This window comes from Panthera uncia, chromosome F1 (genome assembly GCF_023721935.1).
Source record: "Panthera uncia isolate 11264 chromosome F1, Puncia_PCG_1.0, whole genome shotgun sequence".
NCBI lineage: Eukaryota > Metazoa > Chordata > Mammalia > Carnivora > Felidae > Panthera > Panthera uncia.
The window spans coordinates 15,909,015-15,932,338 of NC_064813.1; the positions used below are offsets into that span (position 1 = coordinate 15,909,015).

General features: G+C 38.0%; 1 protein-coding gene and 1 pseudogene across 6 annotated transcripts in view; both read left to right on the top strand.

Moving 5' to 3' along the window:
* RABGAP1L (RAB GTPase activating protein 1 like) overlaps positions 1 to 23,324 on the top strand; it is a 763,363-nt gene that overhangs the window by 176,511 nt on the left and 563,528 nt on the right. The window lies entirely within an intron of this gene.
* On the top strand, positions 7,764 to 16,357 carry LOC125925902 (casein kinase II subunit beta-like; annotated as a pseudogene).

Sequence of the window (23,324 nt, forward strand, 5' to 3'; positions counted from 1 at the left end):
CAGATGAGCAAAATATGTTCCGATAAAACATTCTTGGCATACTAGATACTATTTCTTTCATCATTGTATGTGTTGTATGTGTGAGAGAGAGAGAGAAACAGAGGGATGGAGGGAGGAAAGGACTTTATAATATCATTTCATCTTCGGCATTTTAAATGATCTATGCCAACAAAATGATTAAAAATATATTTGATAAGGGAAGGTATTTAAGAGAAAGTGGAGGGAAAGGGTGTATTCGTTTTCTATTGCTCCATAACAAGTTAGCAAAAAATTTAGTCACTTTAAACAACACACATTTATTATCCCACATTTTCCATGCATCAAGAGTCTGTGCATGGCTTAGCTGGCTTCTCTCTTCAGCGTCTCATGAACCCAAAGTTTCAGTCAGGACTTCAGCCTCATCTGAGGCTTGGGGTTCTCTTCAAAGCTCATGTGATTCTTGGCCGAATTCATTTTCTTGTAGCAGTAGAACTCATGGTGACTACTTCTTCAAGGCCATCAGGAGAATCTCTGGACTCTTAAGGGAAAGCTTGAGCCTTCTTTTAGGCATTTACCTGATTAAGCCAGGCCCAGCTGGGATCATCTTGCTTTGATTATTTCAAAGTCAAACTGGTTGGGAACCTTATATCTGCAAAATCCCTTCACCTTTGCCTTATAACACACCTAGTCATAGCCATCATATTTATAAGTTTTACCTGCACTCAAGGCTAGGGATTATACAGGATGTGTACCGCAGGAGGCAAGACTGTTGGGGGCTGTCTTAGAGCTGCCGATCACAGAGAACTATGTAACAAAAATAAAGGAAACTTTTCATTTTCTTTCTTTCTTCTTTTTATTATTTTTAAATTTTATTTCTTTATTTTTTTAAATTTACATCCAAATTAGTTAGCATATAGTGCAACAATGATTTCAGGAGTAGATTCCTTAGTGCCCCTTACCCATTTAGCCCATCTCCCCTCCCACAACCCCTCCAGCAACCCTCAGTTTGTTCTCCATATTTATGAGTCTCTTCTGTTTTGTCTCCCTCCCTGTTTTTATATTATTTTTGTTTCTCTTCCCTTATGTTCATCTGTTTTGTCTCTTAAAGTCCTCATATGAGTGAAGTCCTATGATTTTTGTCTTTCTCTGACTAATTTCACTTAGCGTAATACCCTCCAGTTCCATCCACGTAGTTGCAAATGGCAAGATTTCGTTGATTGCCGAGTAATACTCTATTGTTTATATATATATACCACATCTTCTTTATCCATTCATCCATCGATGGACATTTGGGCTCTTTCCATACTTTGGCTATTGTTGATAGTGCTGTTATAAACATGGGGGTGCATGTGTCCCTTCGAAACAGCACACCTGTATCCCGTGGATAAATGCCTAGTAGTGCCATTGCTGGGTCGTAGGGTAGTTCTGTTTTTAGGTTTTTGAGGAAACTCCGTACTGTTTTCCAGAGTGGCTGCACCAGCTTGCATTCCCAAGGAAACTTATCATTTTGAAGCACCTGTTAGGTAAAGCCACTTTTACATACATGTTATCTTGCCACCATGACTATGCAAGATAAGTACTATTAATTCATTTTACATGTTTATATTTTCATTTCTCCTATTGGACTGGGTATTAGGATATAAAATATACAGTATTAGCTAAACAAAAAATTATCTAAACAGCTCTTTAAAACAGTACATGATGAATTGCCAAATGAGTTGTAAGAGCATTGATTGGTGTAGGTTTCCAGTGTCTTTTTCAAGTTATTTCTATTACTCGTATAGCCCTCATCATCTCTGCCTGTTCAGCTATCAGCTTAAATGACATTTTCTTTATGATACTTCTTATCCCCAGTCAGAAGCGATCTGTTTTTCCATGAATATAGAATTCTATAATTTTGCTTATTTATCTTTTGATGACATTTATGATATTCTATGTTAAATTACAGTCACATGTGCCTTCTTTTCCCTACTTGACCGTAAATTCCTTCTGACAAGCTTGGATCTTTATTCATTCTGGATCTGTCCTCTGCCTATCAGAATTTCAACACAGTGGGTCACCAGTAAATGGTAGCTTTCATTCACTTTCAAGTGATTAAGTCAGGGGAAATGTGAGTGAGTTAGTAGGATTTGGAAGAGTAGAAAGTAGGAAGCCATAGCATTCTGACATTTGTGAAAACCATAAGTATGGATGCACGCAGAATCCGCAGTGTATCTGTGAGACATGAGTGAGAGGTTAGAGAGACAGGTCGAGACCAGACCTTGGAGGCCCTCATTGAAAACATTGACACAGCATTGACTTTCACTGTATGAAGCCATGAAGAATCATTGAGGGATTTTGAGCTAGGGCATGGAATGAGTCAGGATTTGAGTTAGGAAGATTAAGTGGGCAGTAAGCTATGCAAAGTGCAGTTAGGAACAGTGGAGAAGAACCTGTGATTATATGTCTAATTTGAGGAGATAAAGCCTGAACCAGGGTGCTGATCCTGGAAATAGAAACTGACTGATTTCAGGGAAATAATTGACAGGAAAAGGTGATGAGTCAGACTTGTCTTTAATTGCCATCTTCAGAGGCTCAGTGCTGGGTTAGCTTGCCCTGGAAACAAGCATCTTTGTATATTAATTTTGTTCATTTATTTTGGGAATATTTTGTGTATCTACGTATTTTTAGCACTGCAATTTGTTCCTTAAAGGAACTTAGACTTCCTTTAAGGTTAATGTTTTATATGGGAATAAGCATTTAAAATCACTGCAGAAATTAAGTAACACTGTGAAACATCACAGTGTGTATTGCATTTGACCCAAATATAATCAAGTTCCAAATGTGTGGCTTAGATCCCAGGTCCTGTGAGATCGATTAAGATTGTCATTTGGGCTCTTGATGTTTTCCCCCTGCAGATAACCATTGGTGTCTCAAACACCTGCAGTCTAACCATTGGATGCTTGAGTAGGATTCAGCCCCATATCAACTGAACTTCAGTGTTTAGTATTGATTTCCTCTCCTGTGATTTGTATTTCATTTAAAAGCCTAAAATACAAAATCATGGTGCTTAATTCATGATTATAGTCTGTTGAGTCTAATCTTATTCCACCTCAGTTGTACAGTAACCTTTATATGTTAAAATACAGCACCTCTAAAGAATGAAAATCTAGCATTCAGTAGAAAGTAAACTACCTTCTCAAATTTCTGGGTTGTATGTCTTCTACCAAAAAAAAAAAAAAAAAAAATTCTCATGCCGTTTTAGAGAGTAATTAATCTTTCAGTTTGAAAAAGAATACATTTTAATAATTTCTTGCAGCAATATTTTTGTGCCTGTCAAGTTTATTGTCCTGTCCTTAACTGGAATCTAGTATTTTTTTTTTAAGTGATAAGATTCTTAAATTTGGTAGATTGAAATCTGATGTTATGATAATGATTTCTATTATATTTAAATTGTATAATATGTAGCCTAGTCTTTTATGTGTCCTTTTATAAGTCCTTTTATAAGTCCTCACTTTTCATAAAATTGATTGTTTTTTTTAAATGTATTGGGCATTAAAAAAATCATCTTTAATATTTTGAAGCAAATAGAAATGAATGGTTGCTCTGCAGGGGTCCTGGGTCTGGTGAGCTATGGCCTACTAGCCAGAGCTGCCCTACAGTCGAGTTTTGTTGTAATGGGTTCTGAGCTAAGAATAGATTTTATACTTTTAAAGTATTGTAATAACCACAACCCCACCCCTATGCCCCCCCCCCCAAAATAAAGAAGTGGAAAGAGAAGAATAGAGCTGAAAATATTTACCATTTGGATCTTTACAGAAAAGTTGGTTAACTCTGATAGTCACAGTGTATTTGTAAATAGCTTTAAGTATGTTTTATATAATTCCTAAAATTCTGTGGTGTGTACTGTTATTTCCGTGCTTTCTCTGTGTATGGAGCATGGGGTCACTGTTTTAGCTAAAGTTACTTCTTGTTAGTTGCGTTTGTCACATAATAAATGCCAAAGGGCAATGTATTAGTGCTCCAAAGAAAACTCTTCTTATACACCTTTACCACATGTAGTAAAACTGAAGTAAAGTTTTAGCGTATTTCTAGTGAGAAGTATATAAAAAAATGAAATTAAAGATTTTTTTTTTTGCATTTTGAAATGACCTTAAGTGGGGCAACTCATATTTCATGCATGGACTTTGCTGTTAACAGAGAATATATTTGAAAGGAAATATGAGAAATAGCAAGAAAAAAAAGTGCTCTACCGTTACTGTTTCATCATATAGGTGTGATGGAAAGCCCACGCGTTCCTCATGTGGTTATCTCAGTGTGCCTAAACGCTTTGTTGGTATTGAAGTATATTTGCACTCCTTGGTTCTATTGGCAAATCCCAAGTGTGTACTTACTTCAAACTATCATAAATGGATAATCTGATAGAAAAAGTACCTCTTAATGTTATAAAAATATTTCTTATATTGTTATTTAAGTACTTTCAGGGAAGATTGATCTTCAGCATTAATATAGTGCATAATTTGGTTAGAAAATCAGTCTTTTTTTTTTTTAAGTTTATTTATTTTGAGAGAGAGTGTGTGTGTGAGTGAGCTGGGGAGGTGCAGAAAGAGAAGGAGAGAGGAAATCCCAAGCCAACTCCATGCTGTCAGCATAGAGCTCGACGTGGGGCTTGATCTCAGTCCAGGAGGTCATGACTTGAGTAAAATCAAGAGTTGGATGCCCAACCGACTAAGCCACCCAGCTGTCCTGAAAATCAGTCTTAAAGACAATTTTACTCAAAAGATTTTTTAGAAATATATTGTATGAACTTTAAGTTTTAACTTTATAGTAAGGATAAGATTGTGAATATGGTAAGTGTGAGTTGTGATTTTTTTTTTAATTTTTCGTTTTTTTTTTAATTGAACATTCATTTTTGAGAGACAGCGGCAAGCAGGGGAGGGGCCAAAGAGAGGGAGACACAGAATCTGAAGCAGGCTCCAGGCTCTGAGCTGTCAGCACAGAGCCTGACATGGGGCTCGAACTCGTGAACCATGAGATTATGACCTGAGCCGAAGTCAGATGCTTAACCGACTGAGCCACCCAGGCGCCCCGAGTTGTGAATTTTTGTACTGTATGCTTTTAGAAGAGAGTTTAAGTGTTTATTTTAAAATGCTCCTATCTGGTTATTAAACTTTTATAGGTTTGGTTTCTCTTGGGGCTTTTGGGTTTTTTGTTTGTTTGTTTTCATGCTGGGGTAAATTTTGGTTCTTTTAGTACTTTGTAGGTATATTAACTGAATGAAGCATTATTATTATACAGTATCAAGAATTAAGTGATCATGTCTCCCCTTCTTTTTTTTTCTAATTAAAAAAAATGGCCATTTCAGAAGTTAGAAAATTAGTTTGAATTAACTCACACTCTCATGGGAAGTTATCCCTAGTTCGTTCTTAATTTAGTGCTATTTTCATGTTACTCCAAAATGCAGGCTGCTGTCCTCTGTCATTTTTTTAATGCTGGTGCAGTAAAGGCTTCACATTTCCCAGTGCCTAAATTCTCTCGAGTGCCAGTTAATGTGATGCTTCTTTGCCTGGCTTAATGTCTGCAAACTTCTTGAAAGTTGAAGATTAATATTAATATATAATTTATCTTAGAGACATTGTTGAAATGCTGCCTTTGCAATTTTCCTGTGAACGCTTTCTATAAATATTATATAATAGGATGAAGATTAGAGAGGAAAGAATATTAGAAGATAAGAGGGAGGTTGAACTCAGTAAAATTTGGTTATGCAAATTATTGGGCATGGCACACACCAGACTAGAGCTACACCAAGTTTGGATGAAAACTTGAGCACTTATGTTTCTTGCTATTCAGAGTTTCCATTACATACAAAGGTGTTTTTATTTGAAATCCCTAAAATTTAACTGAGATAGGCTTTTGCCGTTCTTCACCTTTGAAACTCCTTTTTCTTAATTTAATTCATACAATAATTGGGAATTTAGGGAAAATCTTTGGTATCTAAAGTTTTAGGTTACAGGATTTCATGATATTTCTTTTTTTTAATTTAATTTTTTTATTAAAAAATTTTTTTTAACGTTTATTCATTTTTGAGAGACAGAGACAGAGCGTTGAGTGGGGGAGGAGCAGAGAGAGAGGGAGACACAGAATTCGAAGCAGGCCCCAGGCTCTGAGCTGTCAGCACAGAGCCCGATGCGGGGCTCCAACTCACTGACCACAAGGTCATGACCTGAGCTGAAGTCATGCTCAACCAACTAAGCCACCCAGGCGTCCCTTGATATTTCTTTTTTAAGCAACATAATTACTGCATGACCTGAGTGAGGATTTTAGGTTTTGTTTTAATGAAATATATTTCAAGGGTTCAAGGATCTCACACATGTACATGCAAAGCAATTGTATTCTAAATAAAGTTGTACACTGGTACTTTTCTGGGGATGGGAAGCCTTAATTTAATCCTATAAATGTCTTTGTTGATAGTAGGGCTGATCTTTAAATAATAGATAAATGAACTTTGTACTTGAAGGGTCACTAAAATTAGCTAAATGCCATAGAGTATTTATAGAAATTTAACTTGCAATTATTTTTGCAAATATTTTTGCAAGTATTTTTACATGCAATTCTGTTTTCCTAAGTGGTTCAAATAAAGCCTGTGTTTGAACAGTTTGTCTAGATCCAGCATGTTAAGAGAGAGATAAGAATATTCACAATGACTGCAACTTAATATGATATCAATAACATTTTAAATGGTAGCCTAATAAAGAGAGGAGAGTGGTTAGAAACAGTCTAGTGTTCTCAAAATAATTGTTGTTGACAAATGATGATTTAAATGTAAAAGAAAGACCCCAAGTAGATTTTCTCTGAGATAAAGTTCTTTCTAGCAAATGTTGTTGATGTTTGTCATTTTAATTGTACTGACGACATGAATCATGTAAAATGGTTTTGACTGTTTTTGAAAATCATTTACTTAAATCTTTAAGACACTTAAATAAGTTAACAGAACTACTGAAAAATTGTCTGTGTAAAGCCAGTCACTGTTTTATGACTTGGGAAGATAAGCAACTTTGTATTACTTAGAAAACAAACAGAAGGGGTGCCTGGGTGGTACCTTTGTATTACTTAGAAAACAAACAGAAGGGGTGCCTGGGTGGTGCGGTCAGTTAAGTGTCCTGCTCTTGTCATGATCTCACAGTTCGGTTTGTAAGTTCAAACCCCGCATCGGGCTCTGTGCTGATGGTACTGAACCTGCTTGGGATTTTCTTTCCCTCTGCCCCTTGCCCCACTGGTGTGTGTGCTCATGCACTCTCTTTCTCTCTCAAAATAAATAAATAAACTTAAAAAAAATTTTTTTTAAAGAAACCCCAAAAATACATGGAGCTTTCTTTCTCTTTTTTATTGTTAAAAAATTAGAATAGATGTGAAATGGACTTTAACTGCCCACCAATTCTAATTCTCAGAAGGAATCTTTTAATGGTTCAGCTTTTTCTGGAAGGAATATTGTGTATATATCCTGTTTGGCAACTTGCTTTTCTTGTTAAACAGTCTATTTATGTACACTACGTTAAACTATTTCCCACTCAATTGCATAATATTCTGTGGCATGGATGTAGCCTAACTTACTTTTCCAGTTCTCTTTTTGAAGGTTCTACAATTTCTATTTTTCTTTTTCGCTATTTCAAATATTTTGAAGAATAGTCTTCCTTGTGTGTATATATATATATTTATATATACTTATATATACATTTATATATTTATATAAATATATTTATATATACGTATATATATACGTATATATATACGTATATATATACTGTGAAGCAAAAATACAGATTAGTAGAAATTGCTGTGGTTTGCACAACCTGGCTTTCAATAGGTACTATTAAGTTGCTCTCTAGAAAGAGTGCAGATATGTATTCCTTGCAGTAGTGTATCTGAGCTCCCCCTTCTTCATATTTTCACCCCAGGTATGTATAATCAGTCTTACAATGTTTACTATTCTCATTGGTGGTAAATAGCATCTCATTCTCTTTACATTTCCCTGATTACAAGTAAGGCTGAGCATATTTTCTATATGTTTATTAGGTTTTAATTAATAAAAATTAAGTTTAATTAAGTTTTAATTTCGTAAGCACCTCCATGACAGTTAAACTTCACATAAATTGCTTTTCCTGTCAGAGATTTAATATTTCACAATACTTACAGTCAAATTCTAAAAATCTCATTTGGTTTATATATTTGCCAGCATAGTAGTCTCAGGAGAAGTTGGGAAGAAAGCATGATTTTTGTAGCATGGGGGAAGAGTCATGAAACACTGTTCACTTAGACTCAGTCTTTGGGATTTTTATCTGTTGAGTGGTGTATATTGTCTTGAGATCCCAGCATACCATGGTTATACAAATCAAAAGCACTAGGAAATCCAGAATTAATCCTTCCTATTTGAGGGGAGGGGATTTTCTCTTCCCCTCGGATTCTTCCCTCCCTCTCAGAAGTTTACTGGGTACCTGCTCTTTCAGCATTGTGGTCACTTAGGACGGCTTCATTTTTGATCAGCATCTGCTTCACTTGGTGTGGTGGTAGTAAATCGAATCAAAATATATTTGTGTTAGATGAAAACATCTTAATCATGCTTCAGCTGGCTGAAGAAATGTAAATGTTCTGGAGGATGGTCGCTAGTGAAATCTGGAGACCATACAGTAGTGGTCAGTAGTGTTAAGGTATAGAAGGTGCCTAAAAACATATAGCACTTGAGACTTATTTTTGTGATAGTCCCTGGAGACTGCTTCCAGGATGTAATAATAGCAATAATAGGACTTAACCTTTATTAGACATTTATACATGCCTGAGAGTATTATCAGCATGTTTGGATGTTCTCCATATTGTGAAGTCAGCCCTTTCTGGCATCTGGCTTTTATTGCCATAAGTAGTCGTAGGTGGTCTATAGTTGTGCAAAGCCTGCTTCAGAGCCCTTGTGTCTTAGGAGGGTTTGTGTAGCCACTATACCCACTTTTGCTGCCAATTTAATGATTAGGATTCAGACTCAAATACTGTAGTGACCACCTGGGTGTGATCATTCACACACCCTGACGATATTGATACAGCTGCATGTTTTCAGTGAATCTTTGAATTAGAAGAGATCCTAGAGTCATCCACTGCCTCCCCTCTCCTAAAGTAGAATTCCCTTAATGCTTGGCAGGTAAACTGGTCTCTGTGGGAACAGGTTGAGTCACAGATTCGCAAGGCAGTTAATTCCACTTTCTAGTTAACAATAATGGGAAATATGTATGAAGAAACTATGTGAATTATATTTAATTATAATACCAGACTTATAAAGTAGTTTTTTTCACATTTATTTATTTTTGAGAGACAGAGCAAGACAGAGCATGAGTGGGCGAGGGCCGGGGGTGGGAGTAGGCACAGAATACGAATCAAGCACCAGGCTCTGAGCTGTCAGCACAGAGCTCGACACGGAGCTCGAACTCATGGATCGTGAGATCATGACCTGAGCCGAAGTCAGACACTTAACCCACTAAGCCACCCAGGCACCCTATAAGGTAGTTTTTTTAATCAAAAATTTTATTATAGAAAAGTTGAAGATAGAGAGGTAAAGCAGTTTGCCCAGGGTCACACAGTGTGTGAATATTTTTCTTGCTAATATATTTTCTTTCTTTTTCATGCTTAGACCTTGCTTAAATTTCCCTTTTCCTCCACAGGCACTGCCCCATTATAAGTGAAGGCAGAGTATGACACAATCACATTGTTTATCAGCCTTGTGCTGGGGTTTGGGATGAAGCCAGAAAGCTGATGACAACTGTGACTCCCAGTATGTGTCTCTGGGCAGGGCTTGGGGACATAGGTGTCTGAGGAGAAGACTTGAGGAGAAACCTGCTAGTTGGTGGGTTCTCTTTATTCAATCTGTTACAGTCAGGAAAATTTTGATAACCTCAAATAATTAAAATATTTAAATTTTGGAGACTGGCAACAAGTTAGGCATTATATGTTTTGCTCAGAAGATGTACTCAATAAATGTTACTTGAATTTATTTATACTGAACTATCTCATTCATAGTTCTGGAGACTGAGCCCCTGAGATAGAGTGACAGTGTCAGGACCAGAATCTAGGCTCCTGATTACTTTAAAATTGTATTCTGTGAACAATTAACTCCTTTAACTGAACCAAGACTGAGAGCTCATTAACTATTTGCAGAAAGATTGTAGAAGTAATTCATATACCATTCCTGTAGCAGTAGTCAGTATCAGGAAGAAGAGGGCTTAATTTTTCACTTGGAGAAATGATGGCTCTTGTCACACTAGGGGGATGTGGTGTTTCAGTGATTTGAATATGGCATTGGGAGTTGAATGACTCAGATCTCTTATAACTACAGGAAGAAGGCTGAGCTTTCTGAAAAATTAGTGCTAAAAATATCACACTGGCTTTAATTTTGGGGCTGGAGTAAATATTTGTAAAATGTATGTCAGCAGAAGGGCTACACAGTATCCTACTGTCACTATTTTCATGATACTGTAAGTAGAGACAGGCAAATTAGTTAATAAAAATTCTAAGTGGTACTCATTTGAGCATACTAAAATATTTTGAGGGTTTTTTTTAAATACAGAAAGTTTGTTATAAAAAACCCAGAAATTGGCTTTAGATAATTAGAGATTTAATTTATCCTTTCTCTTTGTATCAAAACCACAGACAAATTTTGCAGCAGAGAAATAAGGGTTTTAGATCTTACAAGTCTCTTCAGAATTACTTGGTTTTTGTATTTACCTTCCTTTCCACAACTGTCATGACTCTCTAGTGCTGGTTTTCTTTTGCTTCTACCATTCTGTGGCTTTGCTTGTCCACTTACCCTCCCTTTCCAGATCCTTTTTTTCCATCCTTCTTACATTCAATTATATTTAAAGCCTGTTATAGACAAAGCACTGTACTAAATGCTTAGAACCAGGACCTGTCTTCAAGGAGCTTGCAGTCTAGAGGTAGAAAGAGATATGTGTATGATAAATCAAGATAGAGGAGTTAAGATGGCGGATTAATAGGAGGACCCTAGGCTTGTCTCAGCTCTCCAACACAGCTAGATAAATATAAAATCATTCTGAATACCCAAGAAATTGACCTGAGGACTAACAGAACAAACTGCACAACTAGAGGGAGGGAAGAGGCCACATTGTGTAAGGTAGGATGTGTGGAGATGAGATTTGGGGGAGAAATGGATTGCAGGTGTTGCAGAGGGGAGGGAACCTTGGTCACAGATAGAGGTGAGAGAGAGAGAGGGAGAGAGGAGGGCACAGGGAATGCACAGGAAGATACTTCTCCAAAGCGATTGACTGGAAAAACAAGAGGTGCTGAGTTTTGTGAGTTTTTACATCCAGGGGGGCTCAAAGACTGGAGTTTTAGAGGTCCGTGGTGTGGCTGGTGTGGAGCCCTGAGGACGCTGCTCTGTGGAAGAAAGAGGGCAAAGAGCCTAGGGGCAGATGGCACAATCTGAGATCTGGGACAATCTGGGACACTCTGGGAGAGACAGTTCCCCTTTCTGGAGTGCATCTGGGAGAGATGGCATTGCCTCTTCGGGGACAAAAGAGCCCTTGAGCACCAGTAACCGCCCCCCTCCCCCAGCCCCTCAGCATAGGTGCAGAGACACCTGCTGAGGGTGGCTAACCTGGACACTGGCTCTTTGCTACTCTTCACTCCAAACTCCATGCCCCTGTGTTTTGGTGTGACTGCCCTTCTGGGACAAATCTTCATTAGTCCCAGCATAGTGAGACCCTCTGCTGGAGGACCAGTGCAGGTCCATGCCATGCTGGGTCCTTAAAGATTGGAGTTTTTAAGCCAGCTGGCTGCTTGGGATAGAACATGGGTGTACTGCACTGTTGGACAGGCAGGTGAACTAGACACAGGGTCAAGACAGGGATCTGAGGGATGTCTGGGACACAGGAAGGGAGATTGCTCTTCTGGGAGGGCTTCTCAGACAGCAGGGGCACAAACTCCCCTCTCAGGGGATGAGGAAGGGGGCTGGCACCATTCTCCCCCCCGCCAGCCCCCACCCCTCAACATAAAATAACTTGAGTAAGCAGCACAGTGCCAACACTGGCAACTTAAGTCACTTATACCAAGCCCTGCCCCCTTGTGCTCTGCATGTGCTGCTTTTCTTGGGCAAGTGCAGTGGGCCTCTTCCTGAGAAGACCAGCACAGACCCCTGCACCATGTCTACTGTAGACCATGTCTACTGACCATAGCGTTCTTCAAAGCTTCAGCTCTAGTGGAAATAGCATCAGGTCATTTTTAACATAGCACACCTGGTTAAAACTCAGCACACTCTGGCCAAAGCCCAAACACTTCCTACTAGAGACAAGGAGAAACTACAGAGGACTGACGTGAGGGAAGGAACAGCCAAAACACAGCAGCAGAATGCACACCACATATACCAGGCATATCTCCTGAAGTGGTAGGCCCTGGAAAGTATATGACCTTTTCTTTATAAAGCCATTTCTCTCAGGAGCAGGAAACATAATGGAAAGGTCTTGTCCAGGAATCTAATCAAAACAGATATAAGTAATATGCCTCATCCAGAATGTAAAACCTCAATCATAAGGATACTAGCTGGGCTTGAGAAAAGCATAGAGGACACCAGGGGAGTCCCTTATCTCATAGATAAAAGACCTAAAAAGTAGGTGAAAATGAAAAAATGCAATAACAGATTTGAAACTAACTGGATGTAATGACCACAAGGAAGGAAGAAGCAGAGCAATGAATAAATGATATAGAAGATAAAGTTATTAAAAATAATGAAGCTGAAAAGAAGAGGTAAAGACAATTTTTGGATCACAACTATAGACTTAGGGAACTCATTGACTCCATAAAGTGTAATACCATTTGGATCATAGGAGTCCCAGAAGAAGAAGAAGAGAGGGAAAAAGGGACAGAAGGTTTATTTGAGAAAATTACAGCTGAAAGCTTCCCCTAATCTGGGGAAGTAAACAGACATTGAAATCCAGGGGGCACAGAGAACTCGCATCAAAATCAACAAAATCAAGCCAACATAAAGACATATCATAGTTAAATTTGCAAAATATAAAGAAAAAAATCCTAAGAGCAGCAAGAGAAAAAGGGGTCCCTAACTTATAAGGAAAGACAAAGTTAGCAGATTTCCACAGAAACTTGGCAGGCCAGAAGGGAATGGCATGATATATTCAGTGTGCTGAATGGGAAAAATATGCAGCCCCAACCAGAGTGACCTGATTGAACAGGATGCTGAGATGCTTTATAGATTGATCCATGCCCACTATATCTTCACCAATCATGGTGTTGCCCAGATGTTGGAAGAGTACCAGCAAGGAGACTTCGGCTACTGTTTCCGTGTGTACTGTGAGAACCAGCCAATGCTTCCCATCAGCCTTTCGGACATTCCAGATGAGGCCATGGTGAAGCTCTACTGCCCCAAGTGCATGGACGTGTACACACCCAAGTTATCAAGGCACCATCACATGGACCGTGCCTACTTCAGCACCGATTTCCCTCACATGTGCTTCATGGTGCACCCCAAGTACTGGACAAAGTGGCCTGCCAACCAGTTTGTGCCCAGGCTCTAACAGTTTCAGGATCCATCCAGTGGCCTACCAGCTGCAGCTCCAAGCTGCCAGCAACTTCAAGAGCCCAGTCAAGATTATTTGCTGATTCCTCACCCCACCTGTCCTTTTAACATTTCCATTCCTTTGCTGCCACCCTTTCAGGAACTCTCTATGGTTTTTAGTTTAAATTAAGAGGATCATTATTGTGGTGGGAATATGAAGTAAAGTGGAAGAAAAGGCAAAAACCCACAAAACAAAAAACAAACCAAAAAACAATACTAAGCTAAGAACACTACCAGCAAGGCTGTCATTCAGAATAAAAGGAGAGATAGTTTCCTAGATAGACTAAAACTAAAGGAGTTGGTGACCACTAAACCAGCCCTGCAAGAAATATTGAAGGGGACTCTTTGGGAAAGAAAGACCAAAAGCAACAAAGACTAGAAAGGAACAGAGAAAATCTTCAGTAACTGACAAAACAAGCAATAAAATGGTACTAAATTCATATATATAAATTACTCTGAATGTAAATGGACTAAATGCTCCAATCAAAAGACATAAGGTGTCAGAATGGATAAAAAAACCAAGACCCACCATCCAAATGCTACCTACAAGAGACTCATTTTAGACCTAAAGACACCTGCAGATTGAAAGTGATGGGATGGAGAACGATTTGTCATGTTAATGGACATCAAAAGAAAGCAGGAATAGCCATACTTATATCAGACAATGTAGATTTTAATGTTTATTTAGTTTTGAGAGAGAGAGAGAGAGAGAGAGAGAGAGAGAGAGAGGACAAGCAAGGGAGAGGCAGAGAGGTAGACACAGAATTGGAAGCAGGCTCCAGGCTCTGAGCTGTCAGCACAGAGCCCAACGTGGGGCTCGAATCACGAACTGTGAGTCGAAGTCAGATGTTTGAGCCACTCAGGCACCCCAGATAGTGTAGATTTTAAACCAAAGACTGTAACAAATAAAGAAGGGCACTTTATCATAATAAAGGGGTCTATCCAACAAGACGATCTAACAGTTGTAAATATTTATGCCCCAAAGCGTATAGATCAATTAATAACAAACATGAAAGAACCCATTGATAATAATACAATAATAGTAGGGGACTTCAAAACATTCCACTTACATCAATGGACAGATCATCCAAGCAGAAAATCAACAAGGAAACAATGGCTTTGAATGACAGATTGGACCAGATAGACTTAACAGATATATTCAGAACATTTCATCCTAAATCAACAGAATGCACATTCTTTTTGTGTGTACATTTGAAAAGACGTTCTCCGGAATAGATCACATACTGGGTCACAAATCAGGCCTCAACAAGTACAAAATGATTGAGATCATACATGTGTATTTTCTGACCACAATGCTATGGAACTTGAAGCCAACCACAAGAAAAAATTTGGAAAGACCACAATTACAAGGAGGTTAAAGAACATTCTACTAAAGAATTAATGCGTCAACCAGGAAATGAAAGCAGAAATTTACAAAATACATGGAAACAAATGATAATGAAAACACTATGGTCCAAAACCTTTGGGATGCAGTAAAAGTGGTGATAAGAGGCAATACGCAGCCATCCAGGCCTACGTCAAGAAGCAAGAAAAATCTCAGGTATACAACTTAACCTTACACCTAAAGGACGTAGAAAAAGGACAACAAATGAAACCTAAAGCCAGCAGAAGAAGGGAAATAATAAAGATCAGAGCAGAAATAAAGGATACAGAAACAAACAAGCAAAAAACCTCCAGTAGAACAGATCAATGAGGGGCACTAGGGTGGCTCAGTTGGTTAAGTGTCTGACTTGATTTTGGCTCAGGTCATGATCTCACTGTTGTGAGATTGAGGTCTGTGTTGGGTTCTGTGTGGAGCCTGCTTTAGATTCTCTCTCTCTCTTTCCCTCCCCCCCCACTTCTTCCATCCCTCTCCCCAGCCTCAAAAACTATCTCTCTATCTCTATCTCTCTCTCTATATATATATCTATATAATAGAACAGATCAGTGAAACCAGAAGATGGTTCTTTGAAGGAATTAATGAAATTGATAAACCCTTAGCCAGACTTATAAAAAATAAAAGATAAAGGACTCAAAATCACTAATGAGAGAGGAGAGATCATAACCAACACCACAGATGTAAAAATAATTATAAGAGAATATTATGAAAAATTATATGCCAACAAAATGGGTAATCTGGAAGAAATGGATAAGTTCCTAGAAACATAAGCTATCAAAACTGGAACAGGAATAAAGAAAACTTGAACAGACTGATAACCAGCAAAGAAATTGAATCAATAATAAAAAAATCTCCCAACAACAAAAGTCCAGGGCCAGATGGCTTCCCATGGGAATTCTACCAAACATTAAAAGAAGAGTTCATGCCGATTCTTCTCAAACTGTTCCCGAAAAATAGAAATGGAAGGAAAATTTCCAAACTCCTTCTGTGAGGCCAGCATTACCTTGATTCTAAAACCAGATAAAGACCTCACTAATAAAGAAAATTACAGGCCAAGGTCCCTGATGAACCTGGATGCAGAAATTCTCAACAAGATAGTAGCAAGTTGAATCCAACAGTACATTGGAAGAATCCTTCACCATGATTAAGTGGGATTTATTCTTGGGCTGCAGGGGTGGTTCAATATTTGCAAATCAATCAACGTGATAAACCACATTAATAAAGGATAAGAATCATATGATCCTCTCAATAGATACAGAAAAAACATGAGAAAGTACAGCATCCATTCTTAATAAAAACCCTCCACAAAGTAGGGATAGAGGGGACATACCTCAAGATATAAAGGCCAAATACGAAAGACCTATAGCTAATATTCTTCAGTGGGGAAAAACTGAGAGCTTTTCTTTTCTTTTCTTTTTCTTTTTTTTCTCTTTTAATTTTTTTTTAATCTTTATTTTTGAGAGAGAGAGAGACAGAGTGCGAGTGGGGGAGGAACAGAGAGAGGGAGACACAGAATCCGAAGCAGGCTTCAGGCTCCAGGCTCCGAGCTGTCAGCACAGAGCCTGATGCTGGGCTCGAGGTCACAAACCATGAGATCATGACCTGAGCTGAAGTCAGACACTTAACTGACTGAGCCACCCAGGCGCCCCTTCTTTTTTTTTTTAACGTTTTATTTATTTTTGAGACAGAGACCGAGCATGAGTGGGGGAGGGGCAGAGAGAAAGAGAGACACAGAATCCAAAGCAGGCCCCAGGTTTCGAGCTGTTGACACAGAGCCTGATGTGGGGCTCGAACCCATGAACTGTGAGATCATGACCTGAACTGAAGCTGGACACTTAACCAACTCAGCCACCCTGGTGCCCCAAGAGCTTTTCTTCTATGGTCAGTAACAAGAAAGGGGTATCTACTCTCACCATTGTTATTTAATGTAATACTAGACGTCCTTGCCTCAGCAATCAGACAACAAGAAGAAATAAAAGGCATCCAAATCAGCAAGGAAGGAGTCAAACTTTCACTATTCACAGACTACATGATACTCTACGTAGAAAACCCAAAGGACTCCACCAAAAAATTGTGCTAGAACTCATACACTAATTCAGTAAAGTCTCAGGATATAAAAACAATGTACAGAAATCTTTTGTATTTCTGTACACCAATAATGAAGCACCAGAAAGAGAAATCAAGGAATTAATCCCATTTTCAGTTGCACTAAAAACCATAAGATACCTAGGAATCAACCTAACGAAAGTGGTAAAAGATGAGTATTTTGAAAACTATAGGATACTTCTGAAAGAAATTGAAGAGGACCCAAAGAAATGGAAAAGCATTCCATGCTCATGGATTAGAAGAACAAATGTTAAAATGTCTATACTGTGCAAAAGCAGTCTACACATTTAATACACTTCCTATCAAAATACCACCAGCATTTTTCACAGAACTAGAACAAATAATCCTAAAATTTGTATGGAACCACAAAAGACCCCAAATAGCCAAAGCAATCTAGAAAAGGAAAGCAAAGCTGGAGGCATCACAGTTCTGGACTTTAAGCTGTATTACAAGGCTGTAGTCATGAAGACAGTATGGTACTGGCACAAAAACAGACATATAGATCAATGGACCAGAATAGATACCCAGAAATGGACCTACAGCTATATGGTCAACTAGTCTTCAACAAAACAAGAAAGAATATCCAATGGAAAACTGGACAGCAACATGCAAAAGAATGAAAGTGGACCACTTTCCTACACTATACACAAGAATAAATTAAAGATGCATGAAAGAGTTAAATGTAAGACAGGAAACCAAAAAATCTTAGAGGAGAACATAGGCAGGAACCTATTTAATTTCAGCCATGGCAATTTCTTGCTACATACGTCTCTGGAGGAACAGGAAACAAAAGCAAAAATAAACTGTTAGGATTCCATCAAGATAAAAATCTGCACAGTGAAGTAAACAATAGTTAAAAGGCAGCCTTTGGAATGGGAGAAGATATTTGCAAATGACATATCTGATAAAGGATTAGTATCCAAAATTTATAAAGAACTTATCAAACTCAACACCTAAAATACAAATAATCCAGTTAGGAAATGGGCAGAACATATAAATAGACATTTTTCCAAAGAAGATATCCAGATGGCCAACAGACCTATGAAAAGATGCTCAGCATCACTCATTTTTAGGGAAGTACAAATCAAAACTACATTGAGATATCACCTCACACCTGTCAGAATGGCTAAAATTAACACAGGAAACATGTTGGTGAGGATGTGGAGAAAGGGGAACCCTCTTACACTGTTGATGGGAATGCAAACTGGTATAGCCACTGTGGAAAACAGTATGGAGGTTCCTTGAAAGTTAAAAATAGAATTACCCTATAATCCAGCAATTGCCCTAGTAGGTGTTTACCCAAAGGATACAAAAATGCTGATTTGAAGGAGCACATGCATCCCAATGTTTATAGTGGCATTATCAACAATAGTCATAGTATGGAAAGAGCCAAAACATTCATTGGCTGATAAAGATGTCATTGATATATACAATGGAATATTACTCAGCCATCAAAAAGAATGAAATCTTGACATTTTCAATGACATGGATGGAGCCAGAGTGTATTATGCTAAGTGAAATAAGTCAGAGAAAGGCAAATACCATATGATTTCACTCATATGGGGAACTGAAAGCAGATGAACATAGGGGAAAAAAGGGAGAGGCAAACCATAAAACAGACTCTTAACTATCAAGAGCAAACTGAGGGTTGTTGGGGGATGGGTTAAATGGGTAATAAGTCATTCCAAAGGGAATTTGTACTGAGCACTGAGTTTACATGTAAGTGAAACGCTAAATTGTACTCCTGAAACTAATTACATATATGTTAAGTAACTGCTAAATAAATGAATGAATGAATGAATGAATGCAAGATGTTAGAGGTACAGACACTCAGAGAGAGAGAAGTTGAATTCCAATAGATAAAATTTGGATACCTCTTGAAAGCTATGCACTTATGGTCATTCCCAAAGCGAGGTTTTTGTTGAATACTTAAAATGGTCATGTTATCAAGTTAAGGGATTAAAGCTCTCTAAGAAACCTTGAGTTTCATTCTCACTACTTTTCTTGAAAAGAGGATGATATTTTGCATAAGAATAATACACCTGAAGGATAGAATGATGCAACAGATTCCCATTCCTTTCACTATGACCAGCAACCAGATTTTAGGGCAGAGGAACAGAAGCGTGGATTGTAGTTTGACTTGATGGAGTATCTGACTTTCACATAGGTCACATTTTATATGCTGTCCTTTATCACGTTTTTGAAATTTATTATGAGTTGTAAATATACTCATAAAAAGATTAATGTATCAGATCCTATGTGATGTTTTCAACTGAAATAATATAAGCGAACAGTAATTCTCAATACACGGGAGTACCTTGTCACTCCAGGAGTGTGTGTCCTCAGTTGAGAATTTACTGTGTGCATTGAGAAACATCATTTATGGAATGGGCTACATATGTAAATGATAAATAGGTAGAGTTGAGAACCACTGACTATAGAAGTCACTTATGCTGAGATTCAGTGGCCCTCAGTCCAAGTCGGTATACATGGAAGGCTCTTTGACTTTTTAATGCAATTTCATTTTGCCACCCATTCAGCTAAGAAGTGTGCAGAGCAAATGGATCTTTTTCACAGTGCAGACTACAGGTACATTTGGCACTTACCAATGATCTCAGTTTTGAAGAGTCTGCACTATAGACTGTGAAAAATGTAGACAGTTGGTATTCAGGATATTCCCTCTAAAGAAAAAAAATAATGATTTATTCTTTTAGATTTTTCAAGTGTGATTCCCATATCCGTTAAGATCATTAGAAGGCCATCTGTAAATCAAGCTTGTTATTTGGTATGTTTTATTAAAATTGTAAAGGTTTAATTAACTTCTAATGGGTGCCCACTACTTTGCTAAGTGCTGTGGACACGAAAATAAATAAGACATGACTCTTATCTTGAGGAGCTTTTAGTCTAGTTGAAGAAAAAGACCCATAAATAGATAATTTTAGTAATATATTGTAAATGCAGTAATAAGAAATGATCAGGATATGTGAGCTGACTAAAAGAAAGTTTGGCCTGAAAATTCAGGGAAGACTTCTTGGAAATTGTGCCTAGGAGTTCAGTCTTGATTAATGTATATTATTTAGCTAGAAATATTTGGATGCCTGGTAAGGGAGACCTTCCAGGCAGAGGGAAAACAGCATTATGTGTGCAGTAAGTTATATTCACTCATAAAGGTGGGAAATGATACATTATGAGATTAGAATACAGAGGGTGACTGATGGATTGAGGGCCTTGTAGGCCATTCTGACTTTGTATTTTTATGCTTTAATCAAGGGTTGGTATAAGAGATATTTCTACAGGTGTGGTAAAAATGTCTTCATGGACATGACTTACTATGTTATTCAGGGTATTTTGTATAAAGATTTAAGAGATTGCTCACACATCTTGGGAAAAGATAGCTTTCTTTTTTTTTTTTTTTCCAAAAAAATTTTTTTTAACATTTATTTATTTTTGAGACAGAGAGAGACAGAGCATGAACGGGGGAGGGGCAGAGAGAGAGGGAGACACAGAATTGGAAGCAGGCTCCAGGCTCTGAGCCATCAGCCCAGAGCCTGACGCGGGGCTCGAACTCACAGACCGTGAGATCGTGACCTGAGCTGAAGTCGGACGCTTAACTGACTGAGCCACCCAGGCGCCCCAAGGAAAAGATATCTTTCTAAGTGAAGTTATTTTTTAAACTTTTATCAGTAAGAATTGTGCATGTAACCCTTCATTTTTTTCATTCTTGTCTTTGGAGAAGGTTAAAGCTTAGTGTTTCATTTACCTGTTGTATGTTGTTTTTGCTTTGATGTTCTGATCTAAGGCATCTTCTCAGTCCCACAACGATCCTTGACTTTTCTTTTCTCTGTTGCCATGTATCTATATACATTTGGTTTTTTCTGCTAGAACATGAATACCTCAAAATCAGGGAGCGTGTCTCTTTCATATTTTTAAGCTTGTCCTTGTAGTGAATGCTTAGTAAATGTTTGAATGAATCAGTAATTGATTAATTGATGTTTGGTTCATTTTACTTGTGCCTATCGTTAACTTCTGTCTCAAATAATTGTTTCTGGTAAATGGATAGGGTAGATATAAATAAATAAGATATAAATGTACTAGTGGTATGGGCTTCATATATCTAATTTCTTAAATCATCAGTTTCTCAATACATGAGGAGGACATTGTATAATAATAGCTACTGTTTATTGAGGGTATACTATATGCTAGGTACTTAAAGCTTTCCTTCAGATTGGCCTTTTTTTGTGCCATTGCATATGTTGTTCCTTGTTGGGAAGATATTTTCATCAGAACTTCTGCTTGCTGCCTTTTTCTCATCATTTAGATCTCAGCTCAAGGCTTAAGTGTTATCTCTTCAGAGAGTCTTCCTTGACAACTTCTAGCTAACGTAGGCCCTTTCTTTCTTAGTTTTTTTTTTTTTTCCTGGAAGTCTTCCCTTTTACACTGAGGCAGTGTTAGTCTTTCTACCATCTTTTTCTAATGGTACTTTGAACACACCGTTCTAGTAATTCTAAAAATACCTTATTATAAATATGGGCTTTTAAATTCATTTCTCTCACCTTTCAGAGTGTGAGTTCCTAAGGGGCAGATGGTGTTTTATTCTCTTTTGAGTTCCCATTGCTTTAGTATGTGGCAAGTGTTAAATAAATATTTGTGTAGTGAATGGAAATATCTTTGAAATGTTAGATTCAGTGAAGAATAACATATTTTTGGTTTTAAAATATGTTAATGGGTGTTAGAATAAGTGATATAAGGGTGAATAAGTGTTCAGAACAAACTTAACATAGCAGGCTTCAGACCCCTACCCTTAGAAAAGCCTGTTTCAAGTTCAGCCCTTGGCTCTTACTGGTAAACAGATTTCGAGAAGGTTCCCACCATTCCCTAACTGAGAAGAGTGGCTCACTGTGCCTGCACTGTGTGTACTAACAATATTGTTTCATGCTGAACATGTAGCTTTCCTTCTGGACTGTGGAATTTTGGCTCATGCTAGGCAGAAGGTCCTTATGTGATCAGCCCCGACGAAAACCTCTTTCATGAGCTTTCCTGGTAAACAACATTTCACATGTGTTGTCACAACTCATTGCTGGAGGAGTGAAATGTGTCCTCTGTGACTCCATGGGGAGAAGATTCTGGGAATTTTGCACCTGGTTTCCTCCAGACTTCACCCAGTGTCCAGTGTGCCTTCTCCCTTTGCCAGTTTTGCTTTGTACCCACAGCAATAAGTCATAAGTGTAAATACAACTCTATGCTGAGTCCTGTGAGTCCTCCCAGTGAATCATTGAACCCGGGGGTGATCTGGAAGACCTCTGATTTAATAAGATAGATAAATCTTTTGTACTTCTAATTTTTGGAGAAATGATAGATAATAAGCAAGAAAATATCAAGAACTAATAATGCCATTTAGATATTTAAAATTGGCTGATTGGTGTAGTTAGCTACTTTAGATTATATGTTCAGGTAAAAATTTCTCTGAGGATGTGGCATTTAAACTGAGATCTGAGTAATAAGAAGAAACCAGCCATTGGGAGATGGGGAAAGAGCATTTCTGAAGAGGAAACAGTGCAGAGGAAAGTGAAAGTGTGCCTGGTGTGTTTGAAGAATAGAAAGGAAGGCAGATGACTGAAGGGAAGGGGGAAGCCAGAAAGTGGTACGATACAGACATGGTCAGGTAGCCAAGGGATATTTTGTAAGTTCCTGTAAGCCACAGTGAGTTGGTTTTTTTGTTTTGTTTTGTTTTGTTTGTTTGTTTGTTTGTTTTTTTAAGACTTTGAAGTGTTTTAAGCTGGGCAGAAGAGACAAAGATTTGATTCATGATTTCAGAACACTTCAGCAGCTGTATCTGCGGAGAGAGAAGTTCTGTGGAGTAGAGATGGAAACAGGGAGACCATTGGGAGACTCTTACAGTAGTCTGGGCCAAAATGTTGGGGGTTTGGATGAGGGTTGTAATGTGGAGAGGGAGAAAAGTAGAGAGATTTGAGATACATTTTGGAGGTGGAATGGACAGGGGTGGGTAATTAAATGTAGGCATTGAGGGAAAAAGAATAACTTGTAGATTTCAGTTTTTAACTGCGTAGATAGTGCTGTCATTTATGAAAATGGGAAAGGGGAGGGAACCAGGAAAATACAGGTAGGTGAAGAAAATTAAGGGTTTTGTTTTGAAAGTTTCTCAGATATTCAATTGGAGATGTCATATAGGCAGTTGATACATAGGTTCTGAAGCTAGTGCATTTCTTTTAATCATCAAGC